Genomic DNA, 20,612 nt, shown 5'->3' with positions numbered 1-20,612 from the left:
ACATTAAGAAAAAAGTGAAGAAAAACACTTCAAGCAGAATGTGATGAGAAGAAGGGGAAGATCCCCACTGAAGAGAGACATAACCCTGCTGACTGGATCAGCAAAGTGAGGGTCCCTCTGGGGCTAGACATAAAGCTTACAGCTGGGGTCAGAAAGACAAATGCCACTGCCAGCAGTGGGCTTCTCAATGGGAACAAAAGCTCACCTTTGGAACCCAGCAAAACTTCTCCCCAGCCACACGAGCCGCAGAGGAGATCTCAAGAACAGCATGTGACCCAGAGAGTCAAAGAGGAACACTGCCCAAGCAAGACAAGAAAGTGGAGTATTTAGCGGGGCCCTAAATCACCAGTGTTTGTTTTCTTGGATTTAGCCTGGAACACAGCTAAATCCAAGTTCTCGGCTGGATGTGGCAGCCTGGCCTGATCTGGGAAAGAGCAAAGCATCGCTATGCACTCTTTTTGTAGTTCAGCTGAATATTCTCTCTTATAATTAAACATTTGAACATGTTTTAATACAAATGCAATAGATTGTTTTCTCATAAGCTGCTGTTTAAAGGCTCGTTTATAATAAATATTTATAAGTATTTATAAATAAAATAATAATTGCTTAAAATGACATTTTAATGTGGTACTAACCATCCAAGGAATGCTGGGCTACATGATGCGATCCCAGTTTGGGATTTGTGAACTCAGAGGCAATAATGGCAACCAGTGAGAGTGCTATGAATAATCCTTGTGTCAAGAGCCATCAATATGAGCTCAGTAAAAGTAGCAGGTAAAAAGGCTGCATTGAGAGACAGTATTCTCCTATCTGTAGAGCTACAGAAATGAGTCATGACAGTGAGCTGAACGCAAAATTGTATTTAAGTCTAAGGCTGGGAGAATGAGAAATCAGGGTTCTGTTGACAAGGGGAGGAGAAAGAAACCACTGAAACCAGGAGGCTGGCTAACACCCCTGCCTTCCCCTTCACTGCTGTACCACCATATTTTGGGAGAGAGAGAGCAGCTCACCAACTTGAGTGTATACAAAGGGCCCAACAGCTTAATCCTGACTTCACACCAAGGCTACCTCAGGTTTCCCCATGCTCTTGAGCAGCAGGCAGGGATGAGCCCCACAACAGCTGTGCTGTACCTGTTTGAGCACAGTCTGACTGAAACAGTTGGTGCATTCCTTGAGCGAAAAAAGGTAATCTGGGAACATTATTACTGCTTTGCTTAAATATGTGTATCATCAGCAGCCTTCTTCAAAAGCACACACTGTTTGCCTGAATCTGCTTTCCATGTCATGAGATGAGACAGTTGGTATTTTGAATGTAGTTATTAATTGAACCATATAAAACATACCCCTTTATCTAGGAAAAGGCCTTATGTGAAGACAAGCACATCATATCTCAGTACCACTAGTTTTCATCAACAAAATATTCCAGAGGCCTTCACCTTAGTAGTTCACCTCTGGGCTGCTCAAAAGAATTAACCCTATGTACACTGCCTGCCAAAAAGAAACCAAAACCACATTTTCATTTCTTTTGTTCCACCTTAGTCGTAAGCGCTCAGCACAGGCTGTATGCTGGGTCTGAAAGAATTATGGCCCCCCAATAACACTACTACATGTTCATGACAGCTGGAAGAAGGCACTGTGTTTGCCTACAAATGACAAGTGTGGTAAGGTCCACAACACACTTTTGAAGGGTGCCAGTGTCAATTACCTCTGAACCTCTCCAACAACTCCTGACAGGACAGTGAGAAAGTACTGTATTTAATCTACTTACAGCTAGATTGGACAAAGTGCTAGAGAATATACTGAATGGGGAAAAATCTGTGTCAGCAAAGGGATGGATGAAATGATCTAATGCAGAACTTTTCAGTCCCTGATTTTTACGATTTTCTGTTACAGTTTCACAAATAACGGGTCTGATAGACAATATTGGCCTAATAGAATAGTAATATAGTTTGTTATGAAGTTCATTGCATAGACGGGGTACATACAAAGTGAAACAAGGAAATAACAATTAGAACAAACAAATAATCATACTGCTCCTGTCTGAGAAGAGAGTCAGGGCAGGGGGTAGGTGATGCATTTCTGAAAATGTTCTTCACTTTGAATTAATGGCTTTACATAGGACATTCTTGGTGGAATAACAAAGAAGAAAACCACTAAGAGATTCCAATATTTGGGGTCGTTATTTGGGGTCAAACTTTCCAAGCAGGCAGCCATAACAAAATCCATCATCATAACCCATTTGCCTTTATAAACACCTGGAACTGCAGACAGACCTTCTCAGCAGCTGGCTGGAGCAAAAGGGCCAAGCGAGAGCGGCAGAGCACCAGGCGCCGGTGAAGGATGTGAGTCATGTTGAAGTCAGTGCAGTGACTCACATCTTTCTAAACCGGCCATAGATCTAAGCAACTTGTTGAACTGGTGGCCATGTGTGGGGGCATGGCATTTGTCAAAGCAAAGTTCATGAGATGCTTTTGAGAGTACAACCTTTCAGGTCATTCCCCTTTGCAGTTCAAGCCAGCCACCAACTCCAGCAGGTCTCAGACCAGAACAGAATGGGGCTAAAAGTTCACTGAAGTCCACTGTGTTGCTTGAAGGCGTGGTAATATATACCAGTTAGCAATTAGGTTTTGGGGTAACTAGGTCGGTTAAATCCCACTTACTAAGTAATATGATCTTGTACCGCATGCTGCTGCCTCACAAAGCTATTACTAGTGACAAGAAACCACATCATTACATGTGGTCATCTGCAAACCTCAATGAGGATCTCTGGGAGGAGGAAACTGCTGTTTAAAGAAGTATGAACGAGCACAGGCTGAATAATTTTACTCCTTTTATGTACATCAAGCCTGCTTTTTGCGGTCAGGCATTTGCTTACTTCTTTACAGTATGCAAGGAGTTTGGTTAATGGCTTCTGTTTGTTGAAGGGATGTTATTAGCATAGAAATAGTTGATATACAGAAGCATTTATATTTAATCAAACTGGGAAAATAAACCAGAGCAAGATACACAACTCCCTACTATCACCACTATCCACAGACATCTCTTTAAGGGGGTGGTTCCCACAAGAGAGATGGATGGAGGTGAGGACCCTTGGTTGTCCCCACCCTCCAAACCCCTTTCCCATAGGCAGTACCATGACTGCAGGCTGATGCCACTAAAGCACAAAGCTAATTCCATGACATAGTATTGAGAGCATAGTGCACACAGGAACCCTCCACAAAGAGACGGGATAACAGACGTGTGATCTAAATCCCCACCCATCCTCTCCCTGGTCTTACCACAAATATAAACAGAGTAGAAAAGGAAAAAAAGACTAAACAAAGTGATAGGATTGAAACATGCCACTAAACTAGGACAAAATCTTAACAGTGCATTGAGGAATTCTTTCCTATTGCTTTGTGGAATAAAGGAGAACTGGGATTGCTAGAATTGCTGAAAATATTTTCAAATATTAAAAAAAAACAGTAATCAAAGACACAAAAGCACATATTATATTTTGTGCCCAAATTTTGTGACTCTTTCTCCATCAAGTACTTTTTAAAGTGTTAAATTTAGCTTTGAGGTGAACCAATTTAAGCAGAATATTTCAAAAATCCACAAGTTCTAATCTACAATTACCCGATTTTATATAACACTATGCTAATGTCACAACAATCTTGTCAGGCTGTAGAGAATATGCTTCAAGAACCGACCTGTTTAGAAATTTCACACAGAATTTTCCTTTGCTGTCTCCACTTTTGATATATATTGTCTTTGTGATAGTTCCTCTGAAACCCACACTAGCTAAAGAAAACTCACTCTGACAGAAGGATTTTTGAAGCTGTTATTTTAATCTTAAGGTTTACATACCTGTCAGAGGATGGCACGTTCGTATCCTTTACTATTGTTCAAATATTCTTTTTTCCAAAGTCCACACATAGGTCTCAAGGGTTCTTGCTCCTCAAGGCGAATTACCTCTGAGTGTTTGGGTTCACCTCCAGCTCCATTTTTTATTAACTTTTTTACGCCTCTTTCTTTGTGGTTTTCTTCCTCTCTGCCTTATTTTCAACACCTGACCAGGATCCTTAAAAGAAAGAAGAAAGTCACTTAGGCACAATGGTGATGGGTGACCTTATGAAAACACAGATAAATAGACAGGAGTATTGTAATGTTTCCTTCACATCGTTTGACCATGCTACAGGTGTGTGAAAACATTTGTTCTACAAATGAAAGAAAACCTTTCAAACATTACTTTGGCCCCAGCCCTGTTCTCAGCGATGTAGCTGAGGATAGGACCGGTGTCCTCGTGGGCCTTTCACCTACTCAAGGACTGAAGACAAACAAGTTAATGGGGAGGCTGTCAATACAGCTGATTCATTAATTAGTCCAAGAGATAAATGATTATGATGCGCAAAGATTAGGAGCATGTTTTTTATTTGAGAGTTTCAAAAAAATCCCTCCAAATTGGAGGTTTCAGAACCCTACCAATGGGTTTGTGCTGTGCAGACTCTGAACATGGCAATTCACTGTCATCGTTATGACAAATTTCTAAGCATTTTTATTAGCTTTACTGGAAAATTTTTGTAGCAGAAAACAGGGAGACTCTTCAGAAAACAAAAAGAAGGCAGTAGGAATTTGTTTAAAATGGGAGGAAATGCTATGGAGAAATATTCAGAATGGATATTTAAGCTCATTCACAATTTTAAGGCTGCAAGTACATTCTGAATTGAGGTTGTAATATGCTACAAGAACCTTAAGATGGTCAACAACCCATGGGTAATCTCTGTCATTTCTGACAAAGTCTTTAAAAAACTTACACAAATAACTTCTCATTCATGCAAACAAAAATGATTTTTAACAGGAAATCCTCCTTTCTTCTTTTATAAACCCCATACAAATTAACAAAATCTGTACAAGGTTTATGTTGTCACTTTTGTCTTTTCTTTAACTTGGGTACAAGAAAATGGCAGGTCTTGTGCAGTGGAATGCAATTTATTTGCTTTGTCAACTCAAAGCCCTGAAGAGGGAGGCATCAGAGCAGGCAGATCTAGGTATCAGGAGGCCCAGTTTGTGACCACCCAGTGAGGGAAGGTGAGAAACAGTGTGAACACGACAAAGAAGAAGCCAAAGGAAAAGACCAAGCCTATTTTCTCTGAGAAAAATCCGGCTATACGATGCAGAGGGAATGCAGCAGAGCTATTCTGCAATATCTAGAGGTAAGCAGATGAGCCAAATAACAGCCTCGTGAAGCACAACTAGAAATTCAGCCAGAGACAGCATTGATTTTCTTCCTCCTCCCCCTTTCCCCTGGCACAGAGAAGATAAATGTGTTTAGATCAGCTCATGCCCTTATTGAGTCTTGAGCATAGAAGGGTCTGACTCAAGCACTTTTCATGCAGTCTGCAGAATTCCTGCGCACACGCTGGGCAGATTACTGGGATAAATTAAGACTCAGACTGTGCCCTTAACCTATAAGACAATTCACCCCCATTGTATTAAGTGGTTGAAAGAAAAATAAATAAATAAAAAGGAAGCAACTTGCAACAAATCTTTCTAACCACTAGGTTAACATGGTGTGTGATGTTTGTATGACAAATCGTGATGGGAGGTGACAGACTTTCAGACCTTGGTTGAGAAGTAAGATCAGCTGGGGGTAGATGATATCTGTCAAGAGGTGAGCTTCATGCAGCCAAATGAATGATGACCATAAGATACAGATGGATTTTTTTTTCCTGCTATATCTGTGTCTGGGCATGTGCAGGTATTTTTTTAATCCATGAAGCAGCAGAAATAGACAGTGATGTTTAAAAGTGTGAACTACAAGTGCCTTAGATTTGCTGGAGGAGACAGAATAACTGATTATGTGAAATATGGATGGTGGAAAAGACAACTGCCCAAGATACGATATTCTTCCTGACCTAGACCTGTCCTCATCTTTCATCTCATACATGCTACATCGACCCCTGTCTCTGCTCCACACACAGTGCCAGCCTCCACGCCCATTTGTCAAACCCTCCAACAAGCACCTTCTGTGTCATGCCAGCCCCCAGGCACTGGACAAGTTCCCTGTAAAAACCCACAAGGTCAGTGGCTCCGTCCTCCTGCTTTACATCCCTCCCTAGAAGCAATCCATGCTGCGAGGTCTGGGCAGGGTGAGACATTGGCAAAACATTCTGTGTGTTAAGGCAGCTGCTGGGGACAGAAGCTGAGCTCTGCTGACAGCCCTGAGGACTCCTGATTTGCTCCAAATTCCCCATTGCTTGTTTTTAGGCCCAGCCTGCGCATCCGTGTGGCCCAGCAGGCAGTCCAAGTAGGGTGTGTGCTAGCTTTGGGAGCATTCCTCAAGTTACACGTTTCCCTCTGCCATAGCAGGACAATTTCATACTTACACACCAGCATAGAAGAACTGGGAGAATTGAGGCTTTTAGGCCATTCTTGCTGGCACCCTTGCTATCATGGCTCAAAGGGCTTCTCCTCTAGAGTCCATCCTCCCCTTCCTTAAGGATGTCATATCCCTGCTTCTCTCATAACTCAGTTCAACAAAGACACTTTCAATTCAATGAGCAGAGGGTAGGAGAGATGGCATAACATTCACTGTATGCAACAATTAGCTTGCCCCCAGAAATTCAGCATGTGGCAAATAGCTCATCTGAAAGGCTGTGGCTCAACAGATGACACAAATGCTGAACTGTATTAAGGTTAATGAACTTCAGAATTATGATTTATACTAAAGAGAATGTAATACTTTATGGTAGATGAGACAACACTTGCACCTTTTCATTACTTTCCTGAGGACAACCTGCATGAAAGAAAGAACAGTCTGACACAAAGTGCTGTTGACAAGCATACAAAATGGAGCATAAATACTACCTACTATCCGTAGCTACACCCAGGAGACCGCTGCGGAGTGTTCGAATATCCCCTGCTGTTTACCCTCTGTAATAAGTTAAATGTGGTCTCTTAAGCCAAAAGCAGACCGAAAGTGGTGGGAAGGCAGCTTTTGTCTACTTGCTGCTGAACCCAGAAGGGCAGCTTCCTCCATGAGTCATCCATACTGCTCAACTGCCCAGAAATAACGTTAGGCTGTCAAAAAAATGTGAGGATTTACAATTCCCTTTATAGATTCAGTGTGTTTCACAAGCTAATTAATTGCTGCTGCTACTTGCTGGATGAAAGAGTCAAGAGATGTATGTTTTTTGCTATTCATGCATCTGACAGAAACATCTGATTTTGGTGTCTTTTTTTGTGCTTTTCTTTTTTTTGTTTGTTTCTGAGAAAATGTTTAGGAAGGGGCATCAGCTTGCTTTTCAGCCTGGCTGTCAATCTGTCTGCTCTTCTACCTGCTACCCGCTGAAACCCAGCATACGTTCTGCATGGAGCTATGTGAGCCCTGTAGTCCCGCACAGCAAATGTTGTTCCTTAAAGGTTTTATTTTGCCTGTGCCTTCTCACACCCCTTTTTTGTGCATTTGAGAGAGGCAACAAATATGAAGGCTTCTGGAAATATGCTCCTGACATTCCAGCAGCCTCCTTTTTCCTGGTGCCTGTTGGAGAACCATAGCTCTAACTCCTCCTGACCCCATTGCCAATGACTGTACTGGAACCAGTCCATGGAATGAAGTGAATCCTATGTATTTTTAAGGCACCAGAATCCCAGCAATGATCTTTCAGAAATATCAGCCTGGATTTCCAGGAGATGAATAGCTGTCTGCAGGCAGTGCTGGTTGTGTAGAGCCTCTGTGACCTTTGGACTCACTTCTCCCACAACAGAGACACTGAAGGGCAAGCACTAAGGGCAACTACTAGTGATTCAGGATGTCCTCCAGCAGTGATCTTGCACTCTGTAAACAAATGACATTATTAACATGCCCAGTAGATGCTTGGATTTGGCTCGTTCTCCTTCTTATTTGAATTAATTTCCAAATAAGATCATTTATGACCTTTATCTGAAGTTGCATTATGCAAGCCAATGCTAGTGCCGGCCAATGTCTGTATTACAGGGCAGAAGACAACAGGAGCTATAAGAAAGTAGGTTTCTACTCCAAAACCAAGTGAAACCAGGAAATGCCTACAGACAAATAAATCACAATTTCAAGTCAACTGCAATAAGGGAAAGTGGGAGTTTCCATGGCAGAGGAAACATCCTCCATGAAGCCAGAAAATTCCACATCTGGCTTACCCAGAGCAGGTTTCCACAACTGATTTTTCTGGCAACTCCCAGATGGAAATTAAACACTTGTAATGTAGGCCGGAAAGACCTGGAAGGATATACTCCAAATAGCAAGCGACTGTCATGTAAGTGGGTGTCAGCTTACTCGAGACTTGAATCTTTCCTGGTTTGTTTACATTGCTGCTGTATATTCAGTATGGCTGCACCGTGATCAGGACTGCTATTCCATGGGACATTCAACACACAGCAATTCATAAAATATTGAGTTTAATGATAACATCAAGGAAACTAGGTGAAGGCAGGCAGCATCCATGCAAGCTAGTCTCTTGCAGCCAAAATTGGGGTTTATATTGCAGGCAACTGTGCCACCTATAGTAACTTTCCTCTTGGCCATCTCATCCCCACATACCCAACCACCAAAGGTTTGGTGCAGTGCATTTTTAATGACCTTGCAATTGCTCTTCCTGCCATAGCATGGACTACAGCTATAAATTTGGTTATCTCTCTAAAATTTGATTTGTTCTCAGTTGAGCACAAGCACGGAATTTCCCAGCTGAGTTGCACATTATGGGAAAAAGTGTTCCCTTTTGGGTTTTTCAGCCCGCTGTATTTCAGTTTGCTTGACTCTCCACTCCTTCTGTTGTGCTGGCTTCACATCCCTTCTTATTTGCTCTATTCTGAGAAAAGAAACATTTCACCCTTTTCCATCTGTCATTAATTATTCTCCTTGCCCAAACCAGAAACCATTGTATCTCTCCAATAGCCTTACTATACTGGAATGCCCTTTGTTACCTATAGCACTGCAATCTGTGGGTACATGAAATTCAGATTTATGTATTTCTGTATCACTTAATTTTATTGAGCAGTCTTACTTAACTATACTCTGCATTACACAGATCTTTTTCACATCCTAATATTTAGATGCTCAACTGGATTCTAATTGAGAAGGACTGATTTTCACAGGAAAAAAAAAACCCTCTTCGCTGTCTAAAATACCTCTGTGGTAGGCATTGCTCAGACATCTTGCCAACAAGCACTCTTCAAACAGAACTACTGCTACTTTCAAATCTGAGTGAACATCTGAGCATCCACGTGCTGCTAAGCAGGCCCATAGGTTCTTTGCTAGAACAGACACTGATCCAGCAGGACCAAAACCCCAGTAGGCAGAACAGAAAGAGAAGCCCACAGAAAGGAATCACAGAATAATTTTAAAAGTTCAGTTGAAAATATGTTTTGTCTTTGAGGGGGTATTTTATTCATAAAGATGAGGAAGTGATGACACAGAGAAGCCTAGTCATGAATGATAGAAGTAAATTTTTCCCACTTGATGCTGGCATTATCTGGCTCCTGAACAGTAGGTGGAATAAAATAAATCCTTTGAGGTGTGGCACAATGCACAGGAGGGTTAGCTGAGTAAGGCAGTTCTGTCCCGCAGACACAGTAGGTGAAGCACAGCTCTGAAAGCCCTCATTTGGTGCTTACTCCCTGCCATGCCCTGGGCTCTTCTCAGAACACCTGCAGACCTTTCTGGGCTGCCTGCTGCTCAGAGTTTCCTGAAAACAGGCCAGAGGTGCTCACACGTGAACCCTGAATCAGTGAATCAGCTTTCGTAATGTTATTTCAACCAAAAGAAGACACAAGGGTGAGGTATGTGCTAGTGGGAGGGAAAGGAGGGGGACAAGGAGAGGGTGAAGAAAAAGAAAAAAAAATCCTTGTTTTAACTAGAAACTCTGTCTGTACCTTTTCACTTAGCAACTTAAACACGGAGATGACTACAGCTGAGGGATATTAAATGTGAATCCTGCACAGTACATTTTTAGGAGATATAAAAATCCTATGTACTGTAAAATTTATAGCTTCCTCTGCCTCCCCCAAAAAGGGGGAAAAAAATCTACTAGTAGAACATATAAATTTTGCTGAGACTCTAAAAGGTGTCATAAAACCTCCCTGCCACAGATACAGTTGGTGTTACAGTAGGTATTTCTCCAACGCAGATTTGTAATAATTTGGGTTTTGTACTTTGGGTGGTAATTCGGCGGTGCTTTAGGCAATATGCCTATAATGTCCAACACAACAGAATGCCTGTTGGGGCTCATTTTGTGTATATAAATTATATATAATCTGAACAAACACAAATGGTGGGACCCATATATAAATAGTCTTAATATTTCAACACCTACATTTCTTTATGAACCTGGGTGGTTAAAAAGGTGGTTGCAAATGATTATTTCTTTACCAAGTTCACATGGAGTAGTTTGCACAGTTTAATAATAGTCTATCTTGTTCGGGCTGAACAAACTAGTCCCTGTGGGGGGGAAAAAAAAAAAGGGTGAGTAATAAATCAATAGCCCAGATGTAATCTTAGGTGTCTAGAATGCAGAGAGGGATTTTGGAGCATAATGGCACTGGTTGTCTATTGTCGTTCAGACATGAGCTGCATCAGAAAAGGCTTGTGGGAACCTGATAAGAGTTGGTCAAAAGTGGGCCATAAATCAAACACAGGCAGTATTCTGCTGATTTCACACACACGCTCACTAGGAGTGGAAAAAAAAGAAAAAGAAAAAGAGAGAGAGAGAAAAAAAAAGGTGATAGATCTGCAATTTACTGCTTATCACATCTGCTAGAAGTTTCATAATACAAAAGCCTGACCTTCGATGAATAAACACCCTAGTTGACTACCTGTTTCTGCCTAGAAAATACAGAGCTCTAGTCTTTCAGAGCTCAGAAATGCAGCTATGAAAATGATGTGACATCTTCAGGTTTAACAAGCTTCTTTTTGTTGCTAGCGGTTGAGTAGCTGTCACTTTAGTTACTAGTAGCCACTTTAACTTCAGATGCACAGTGTTTATTGAAAGGAACTAGATACTTATTCAAAGACACTAACAGCCTATGGGGAAAAAAATAGTCCATAGCACAAGGAGTATGGAAAGAGCAATGTGTACGGCTCTTTTACTTACATTTACATTTTGCTCCTGCCTAAAGAGAAAATAGAAACTAGCAGTAATGATACATTGATTAGAGAGGTCCAAGCTGCACAACAAGCACCTCCGCTGGGATTCTGCCCACATCAACATCCACAGGTCACTGGCACTACTCATTTACTTCAGCCCTTTGTAAGGGTCATTTGTCAATTTTAACCTTGATCTGGACTCATATTTCAAAGCTCTGGCAAGAGCCAATTCTCGAAATATTACATGTTCATTGTTTCAAGACCAAATATGTTAGACCGGTTTTCCAATTTTCATGTGGATTGCTAGATCAATGCAATTTTTATCTGATGTTTATTCACTTGTAAAGGGCAATATAGAAATGATCCATCCTACTTGCAATTATACCTTCCTCAGGACTTACTGCAGTTAATACCTGTACCTCAGGTTATGCTCTTGTATTTTGACCAAACTTAGAGAGACTAAAATACGATACTACAGGGGAGATCCTAGCAACGCTTGGCATGCTGTCCCTTAGCAACTCCATATGCCTGAAAATGTTAGCCCACAGCAGACAAATCCATTCTCCATCCCAATACCAGATAAATAGAAAAAGTATAAGGATTAAAACCGAGCCAAAAAATTATCTACAGCCTTTCCCAGAGTCTGGTCACAAGTCTTCCCACCTAGTCTTGCTCACACTGGTCTGTCAGATTCCCAGGCCCTTACAGTACAAGTTGTCTTGTCCTGAGACTTTTCCTGCCGCACAGGGTCAATCACTGCTTGAGGATAACAAATTTAAATACTGGTGGCAGTATGAGATGCTTGTTATAGCCATGCTACTGCTTCCTGGCTGCGTGGGTTCAGGGTCCAACCAGTCAGCGCTCAGATAAGCACAAAAAAGAGGGAAACAATGGGAATGATCTGGTAGATCACTCACAGGGGGGTCCTTTTTGTAGGATCCCTTTGGAAGTTAAGCTATTCATGCTGTATAACCAGTATGAGACTGCTACAAAAAAGCCCCTGTGTGGCAATTCGTTGCTCATACAAAGGCACTTCACTGCCCCCATACACCACGGAAACCATCTTTGCTTTATCTTGCTTGGCTACAGTGGTGGACTTTGGTGAATTGACATGTCTATCAGCAGCTGTTAGAAGACAAGGGTAACAGCACATTTAAAAAAAAAAAAAAAACACTGCTCCTCATAACCTGGAAGTAAAATTAATGAAAACATCTCATATTTTGAACCTAGTGCAAGTTCTCTGCACGCTTGCTGCTCTACTTGCCACTGCTGTGCAGCTTCACTGTTGGAGAGGACAACGGTTATCAATCATGTCAGAGCACTTTAACAAGGCAAGCGAGCTACAAACACCTTGCAGAATTTATGTCACTGGGGAAGAGTCATTAATTTGGATTTCCAGCTTCCTGCTCAGACAAAATTAAAAAACAAAATATTGAATATAGAGTCATTTGATTTAACGCACACAAATTGGTAACTGAGTATATATCTGCTGACCTTCCCTAAGAGGAAGGGCATAAATATTCCAGCTTGGTTTAACAAACAAAAGTCTTATAATAAGAAAAAAGCAATTTAATTATTTTATATGAACATATATATTTGTTCATCTCGGTTTGCTAGGAGATAAGTTGATTCTTTTGTAAAGAATTATGTTTGGAAGAGGGAAAGGACATTAATTTGTATAAAGTGCATTCTAGGAATTAATGTTTTATTTGTTTGAAGGAGAAAAAAGGCAGCGTTAGATTTCCGTTGTTAATTAAAGGAAAAGGTGTTTTTGTGCTATGTTTGTGGGTTTACTTGTTTGTTTGTTCGTTCTGTTTTGGTTTGCAGTTCTTTCAAATCAAGGCTGCCAGTGAGGGAGGAGAAATAAGTCAGATGTTGCAGTGCTTTTACCATGCATCTGAGCAGTCGTGTTCATCCACACTCTCTGAGCGTGCGGCTGCACATGAACGGGCCTGCAGTGTTATCCTGACAGCCTAGTGGGAGCAGCAGCACAGCTTTGCTGGTATCACTCCAACACTCTTAATTGCACCTTAAAACAAGTAAATCAAGTCATTGTGTTCTGTGCACAGACTGTAAATTCCTGCCCTTCACAAACAGCAATTATTAACTCCCAAACCTCCTAAACCCTCTGATATTGCAAACACACTGTCCCTAGCAGCATTCTCCCCTCCTTTCTGACATCCCCAGCCCTTCTCCTTCCCACTGAGGCATAGTGGCTCAGCTGAATACTCAGTCCTTCGGAACCAGCTCCAGCGAGGTTTGTTCCAGCTTTCTTCTACAAACTGTGCCTTCAGAAAGTTATCCAGGAAAGAGCACAGGCTCCCACACAGGATTCCACCAGGACTCTACCCACTTTCAAGCTCTTACAATTATAGAGACTGGCTGAAAAATTCCTTTCCCAAACCAACCAGGATATGCTAATCCTGGTAACTCTCTGGCAACTTCCTCTGGGGTCTCTTTTTCACGAGAACAAGATCTCAACTGCGTTTTACCATTCAGCAGCTTGCACTGAATTAAAAGAAAATAGAAATCTACAAGCCATATGGAGGAAACACGGATTAATCGGTGTAGGAAGCTCGCGTTAGGAGTGCGTGCCTATTAGAAAAAGGGTGAATTAGAAACACTGCTTAGCTGAAACAGCTGACTCATGTTGCTACAGACTGAATCGAGTCAAAAGGACTTGGGGCTAATGGAAATATGTCGTTCTCCCAGTCCTAAGCAAGAAAGAAATATTTATGTATCATCACAACCTTGTGTCCTGCACAAAGCCTCAGCTGAAAGTTAATTGCTCTAAGTCTCTCCGAGGCTTTGGGTTGGCCCGGGCAGTCCTACCTTATAGAAATTCATGCGACGTCCCTGTACAGAGCTGTCTGGGCTCGTGCTATGCCCTTACATCTGAGAGCCTACTTTGAGGCAAAATAAGGAGAAAGAGTGATCAAGAGGTGGAATGTCTGTGAAACAGAGCAGCTCACAAAAGGGAGCTTAAAGAGAGCTCTTCCCAGGAGAAAGGAGAGGATAATTAGAGTTTAGTGAGAGTCATTCTCCCCTCTTTCAACGCAACTCATAAGGGATATGTGTTGATTATCAAGTAAAAGAGGATAATGCATTGCTGAGAGACTGCACTGTGCAAATATTCATTTGAAAATGTTTACACTACAAATTTAGCTCATGTCCTCCATATCTATGCACAGATGGTAATTTCCTCAAATCCAGAACTGGTTGAGAAGTGGTGAGAAAATACTCCAAGAAATAGTGGCAAATTCAAAAGGACTTTACCTAGTCACAGTCCACTTTGTTCTCAAAATCTTCTTTCCTCTTTTTATCTTCAGCATTCTGTCTAGCAGTCGTCACCCTTTCACACTCCAAGGTTTCGTAACGGTCAAATACAAACAATTGGAAAATGTTTTAGAATCTTCTGCTAAAATGCCTTTTTATAACTTAAAAATGTATGAAAAATTGAGGAATTTTGTCTTAATCCAAAACAATAAAAAAATCTGCTTCTAATTACACATTATTGCAATTAGTGTTTTATTGCTTATGTTACGTTGATCGGTTATGGTTAAGGAAAAGAGAGTGTTAACAGAGTGCTAACAGTGGGTCCTAGCTACGGAGTTGGAGTTTCCAACCAGATCCAACCAGCAGCACAAGTTATTCCTAGCTTTTCTGACCTTTTTCATCTTATATCCAAGCCAGTGGTGAGATGCGCATGGGAAACGTAAACGGCTGGATATTCTTCCTGGCAAAGTCAGACGCATGCTGTAAACAGATTATTCTTACCCAATTACTAATTTCAGATTAATTTGTTTATGTTTTAATTCTCATGTAATTTGTTATTCCTGCAGAACAAATAGGATCTGATCTTGTAGTTAACAGCTACAACTTTAATGTGCACACAAAAATCATGGCAAAGTCACAGCAGCTCCACCGGCCTCAAGCAGTTCTCCTGCCAAATTTCTAGAATAAAAACATTTATTCCACATTTAGCATAAATAATAGAGCTATTTTACATCCTGGGCAACTGGTTCCTGAGACTGCAGGTGCAGGACCTACTTACAAGCTCTTCCTCGTGTCAGCATGGCTTGCGGAGGGGATGCTGAAGGTCACAGCTACACAAAAGAAATTGACTCCAGCGGGTGAGAATTTAGAGCTAACATCATGGGAGTTGTCAACAACACTGACAGTGCAGCTCAGCTCAGGTATATTTTAACTTTGATCATTCCAACTCCTTCCATGCCCATTAAAAAAACGCCAAGTATGCTGCAGAAAGCAGGGGAAGAGAAAGAGTAGAGAAATAATCACAGTCTGAAAAGGGCCTTTTCTGCTGAATGACAAACTGTAGCTTCCACTCTGCACTCAAGCATCCCTTGCTCATTTCAGGTCCTCCAGTGAAAGCACGTGGAAGCAGAAGACGTTACTACTGAGTTAGAGCTATGCACCTTACCATGAGTACACTCTGCTTTGGAGGTCAGCAGCACAGTGCTTTGAAAGTCCTTGGGCAGACTGTGAGGAATAAAATCCACGCAGAAAGCCTTCACTTGAGTAGCAGCCCTCATTTCTGCCATGTAAAACATTTCACAGCTTGTCTCATTATAGCATTTGTAAAAACACTGTCTGAGAGCACTGGTGCATAAATGAATTATTTAAGTTTTGCAGCAAATCACCCTGATCTCGTGTGCAGCTTCTTAATGCACTCTAAGTGAGCCCTAGGAGGCAAATCATAGCAGACAAGGGGTGTAATGTAAACCAAGTTTTATTAGCCACGAAAAGCCACACTACAACATTTATTAAGTATCAAAGGCATCACATTTAAATAAGTTAGATTTGGTAAATAATAGCCCACGTTGCATCTATCTCCCCCAGTTCCAAAGGTTGTGAGTGGTGGGTTGTTGTTTTTTCTTTTTGGACCAACAGAAACAAAAATAGCTGTTTGCTTTCCTCTCTGTTCTTCTAACATAACGGGTCCTCTGTATTTTGCAAACAGTAATTTTCAACAAATTACCATGTGTCGCAAACAGTCTGCAGCTCCCCAGGCTTACTACTTTGCAGGAAAGGAAAAGTGCATTAGTGTGTTATCACCTGCCCCTTATCAGGGCCAGCTCTGCGCTCTCCTTGCCCTCGGCAGCCTGGGAATCACACTCGCTGCTGTGTGCTCTGTAAACAGGCCCAGAACATCCCTGAATATTTTCCTATTTTAGGCAGCTGCTTCTTGTGTTGCTAACACGGAGCAGACCCTCAAAAACAAAACAACTTCAGCAAGAGCTACGCTTTTGGTACGCTACAAAACGTAAGAGGCAGCTTAGCAAAGCCTTCTTCCATACCTCTGCCCTTTTCTTACCTCATTAACTGAGTCTCAAGTATCTTAAGCACTGCTTCACATGCCATGCATTTATGATACAAATCAACTTTTATCTTTGGCCAAGGAGATAAGTCCAAGTCCAGACAGACAATAACAATAAAAAAAAATTAAATATACAAAAGTACTCAATGGGCAGACACTCACTGATAAATATTTAATGCTCTGATAGCACAATTTTGGTATTTGTAAAATGCAGTCAGTTTTCCTTTGTGTGAGCATCTCCCTTACATTCTCCGCTTTTGGTCTGCTATTAAAAACAAAAATGAACAATAACTTCTCCAGGTGCCCTGAAAGCTGAATCAAAAGTGCTAAAAACCAAGCACACACAAGGTTGCAGCACTGAGGTCTGAGACTCATCCTTTGCCCAGGACATGATGGTGGCACCAAAACAAAAAACAAGATGCATAAACATACACACACACACCCCTAAACCCAAACCACAAGCGAGCCACCAAAACATACAGAAATTTGCCTCTTCTCTAAAATGCCATAAAAGCTTCCTACTCATCCTCCTGACCCCCATGTTCTGGTCAGAAGTAACTGTTTTCTTTTACTTTCTTCTACAAAGCTGACAAAATATCCAGCTGAGGAATTGGTGCCCCTGAGGAGTGAAAGAAAGAAGGAGCAATCCCAGGCATGGGGCCATGAGGAACGTGGTAGTAAGCACTGAAAGCCCTGACACTGAGACACAGCTCTTTCTGCCTTCCCCACAGTGCAACAGCAGAAACAACCACGCTAACTTTGTAAAAAACTGTCAGAAGTGAACCTCAAGCATATCTGATGCCGCTGCTTGTTCCTTTCTCCTTCCGTATCTTTCTAGAAGACTCCATTGCATTACCCTCTGCCTCTGTGCAAGACTTTCTCTCAGTGGCTTCATAATCAGTGTAAGTGGGCTGACAGTTTAAATGGAAGAAAACAATAGCCTCATTCTAACTGGAAGTATTCCACCGTTTTTCCACAGCAAAAGTGCTTTATGCTTTTGCACTGAGTTGTCTTTCTTATTTTTAATAGAAGCATCCTAGTGTTGAAATAAGGCAACATTTTTTTACAGAAAGTATTAACTATTTTCTTGTGCTATTTGTAGCTGCCATGAGTGCTGCTAGACAGCAACCTAATACCATTCTGCAGTACACAGCAGAAGTAGTGGCTAAGTAGGCCTTTCCTGCAGCACGACACAACAGATGTTTCAGAGGAATGAGCAAGCTTCACTTACAGTCCAGATGTGAAATATATACAGAGAGAGCAATGGGAACCCAAAGGAAAAATGATGCCATTTATAGCCATCCATGAAGAGATTATTTTCCTATAGAAAGGAGCAATCAAACAGTTGTCCAACTACTTAAAAGAAGAGATTATCATCTTTCAGCCATCCGCATTTGAAGAGGTGCTGCCGAAGCCAACCTGGAAATCCCACAGCTTTACAGGGCCTATTGGTCAGGGCTGGATTCACCTCCTGCTATAAACCACGCTATTGCTTTCCATACCTCCTCACCTCCAGCGAAATGAAACCCAGCCAACCACACTGCTGCTGATGTGCAGACACAACGTATCATCACAGAACACGTCTGGGATTTTTTTTTTCCTCCCCTTTCTGTTTTCTATCACTCCGCAATTTATAATCTTACTCCCTGTAGTAAGAACTATTCCTACCAAATACAAGTTAACACTCAAATATTCACTATTTCAAAGTTCAGAAAAAAAGTTCATTACCAGTTGAAGTATAAACAAGGAGGTGATAAACCAGTCATCATAAAATATGGTAATAATCCCTTCAATGGCATATCTTGCTGTTGTAATTAACTAGTAATACATTCCTCCCATGTTTCATATAGAGTTTTACTGCCTTAATATATAACCGGAGCACTTTAGCCGAATCAGCACAACTCAATAATCATTCTTTTTTTTTCTATCTAGTATGATCAAGATTCATATCTATGGAGGAGTAGTTTTAGTTCATATCTTATGAATCTATCACGCTATGATCAGTTATCACAAGAATATCCAAACTACACCACCATGTTCTAGACTTAACTGCTGTGTCATTTATTGTGCCTGTTTCCTGATACACAGCTTTGATAGTGCATCGAGTCGATAGATGTATTTGTGTGATATTTAAGCTTGTATCTTCCAAACAGCTATTAAGACTGTGCTGTAGCTATGTTTTATAAGCAATTTTATAAGCAATTTCTCTCTATCTTCACCATTCTTGTTTGTAGAAAATCGGATAACTAATATTGATTTTTTTTTTAAGCGAGTATGAGTAATCATGTCACATTGAGTTACATTTTCTAAGTGTTCCTAAAAATATTCTATTATCCTGATTATTGATCAGGGAATGTGTTTGGTTTATAAATTGAAGTTCATGTAAAAGGGACCGCTTCAGCAAGAAGTAGTAGTAGTAGTATTTTCACAAACCCTGGTCAAAAACACCTCGAATATTCATATTTTGGTTGAGTTTCTTAAAAAAAAAAGAAGAAGAAGAAGAAAAGAAAAAAAACATGTTATTTGAAACTTTCTCTAAGAGCAAATTGGTTCTCAGGGAGAAAGCCAGGTCAGGAGAGCTCAGCTGTTGCAAGTCATGTTCTTAGTGATTTTAGTGGCCTAGATTTTCCAGTGTTCAGCTTGAAGACATGTCAGAAGGCCAGTAAGCAGCCACCACAGAAAACTTCTGAACTCCTGTTCCTTTAAAATGTCTTCATCCTCACTCCTAAAACCCGGAGCATCAAAATTGAATTAACTAGTCATGACTGAAAATTATAGGGGGTAACATCTTGCAAACCTGCTTAATTTTACCACAGTTTTTGCTTTCTGTGTTGCTAAGATCTGGAGTTAGACTCAAAACCAGGAGCACTTCAGAAGTACACAAGCCTACAAATGTATATTTGAAGATGCTGGCTTTGCACAGGACTGCTAGTGAGGAGCTCTAGCTCTTCACGTTACCCAGAATGAAATGAGTTTGACCCCCTGTGAATGCTGTGGTCCTTTCCAGTAAGGTCTTACACACATAAATCAGAATTTCAGCTGCCTGCTGTTTCTGGAAGCACAGAAAATACTTGTAGCAGCTCCAACACAGATCATCTGGCATGATTTTGTTTTAAATTTGTATTTAGGGGATATGGTGTTTATGTATATTTTACATATTCAGAAGAATACTGAGGTGGAAGCTGGGAGGTGCCACGTGATCTGGCCAGCTCACCACATCAATGAAAAATCTCAGAATTGAAGCTACAGACATTTCAATATAAATGCACAGCTCCTCACATCACTTTGCTTTTCTAATGCTTAAAAATATTCTCCCAACACTTAACTGTTTCATGCTTTGAAATAAAAGCTTGAAATTTGTCAGCAGCTGCTCTGGCACTAGATAAATGCCTTTTGGTACTTCATAAAAAGTTACCTAAAGTTAGTCAACTTATAAGCTGCTAGAGAAAATAATAAAATCAGTTCACACCTAATCAGAAAATATTTCTTTGACTTTAGGAGCTAAATTCTCTCCAGCCTGCATCTCCAGTGGGTCAGCTTCTGTATGAAGTTGCAGAGACAATGCAGGGCTTTCCTTAAAATTTCTTCCTCAGCTGCCAGGCTGGGAAGCGAGAGGAGGAAAATGTCTCCTGTGATCTCAAGGGTCTCCTCCTCACTGTTCCCATCGCACTGCCTACATACACTTCAACTGCTTCACCAGTGAAAACGAGCCCCATAAATAACAGTCACTTTCTCTGCGTAATCCTGATTTGTTCCTAGAGAGTTTCTGTCTGGTACCCTGAATCCAAAGAGTATGGAAGAAATATTACTCTAAGAGAGGACCACTGAGCAGGCTAAATTAACTTTGCCATGATGGCACAGGAATTACATTTGATATAATTTTTGGCATCTGGCTCTAAAAAAAAAGGTTAAAATGGTATAAAATGGCTAAGTAAATCTTTGCAAGAATATTTGCTGAACTTTATTAGACAGTACAACCTATTTAAAAACAAGCCAAAAAAAAACCCACAGTACTATCGTTGTCCTGATTTCAGCTTTCCATTCTAAAGTTCTTCCTTGCTAAAACCTGCTCCTATTTCAGGATTAAATTTTCCACTGACTTCAGTGGCAGAGGACTTATGTCAGTGGTGCACATTCTGAAAATTCCACTGGTGACACAATGAAGGGCCACAGTGT

At 41.0% G+C, this 20,612-nt stretch overlaps 1 long non-coding RNA gene across 2 annotated transcripts in view; it reads right to left on the bottom strand.

The window, feature by feature from the left end:
* Positions 1 to 20,612, bottom strand: part of LOC136050593 (uncharacterized) — a 266,346-nt gene that overhangs the window by 125,831 nt on the left and 119,903 nt on the right. For both annotated transcript variants that reach the window (XR_010622405.1, XR_010622406.1), the window contains exon 4: positions 3,850 to 4,063. This is a non-coding gene — a long non-coding RNA (uncharacterized LOC136050593). The remainder of the gene's footprint in view (positions 1 to 3,849; positions 4,064 to 20,612) is intronic.

Source organism: Cyrtonyx montezumae, unplaced genomic scaffold, assembly GCF_038088225.1.
Source record: "Cyrtonyx montezumae isolate F1298 unplaced genomic scaffold, pur_monq_1.0 scaffold_24, whole genome shotgun sequence".
Classification (NCBI taxonomy): Eukaryota; Metazoa; Chordata; class Aves; order Galliformes; family Odontophoridae; genus Cyrtonyx; species Cyrtonyx montezumae.
This window is presented reverse-complemented; position numbering and strand designations above follow the sequence as displayed.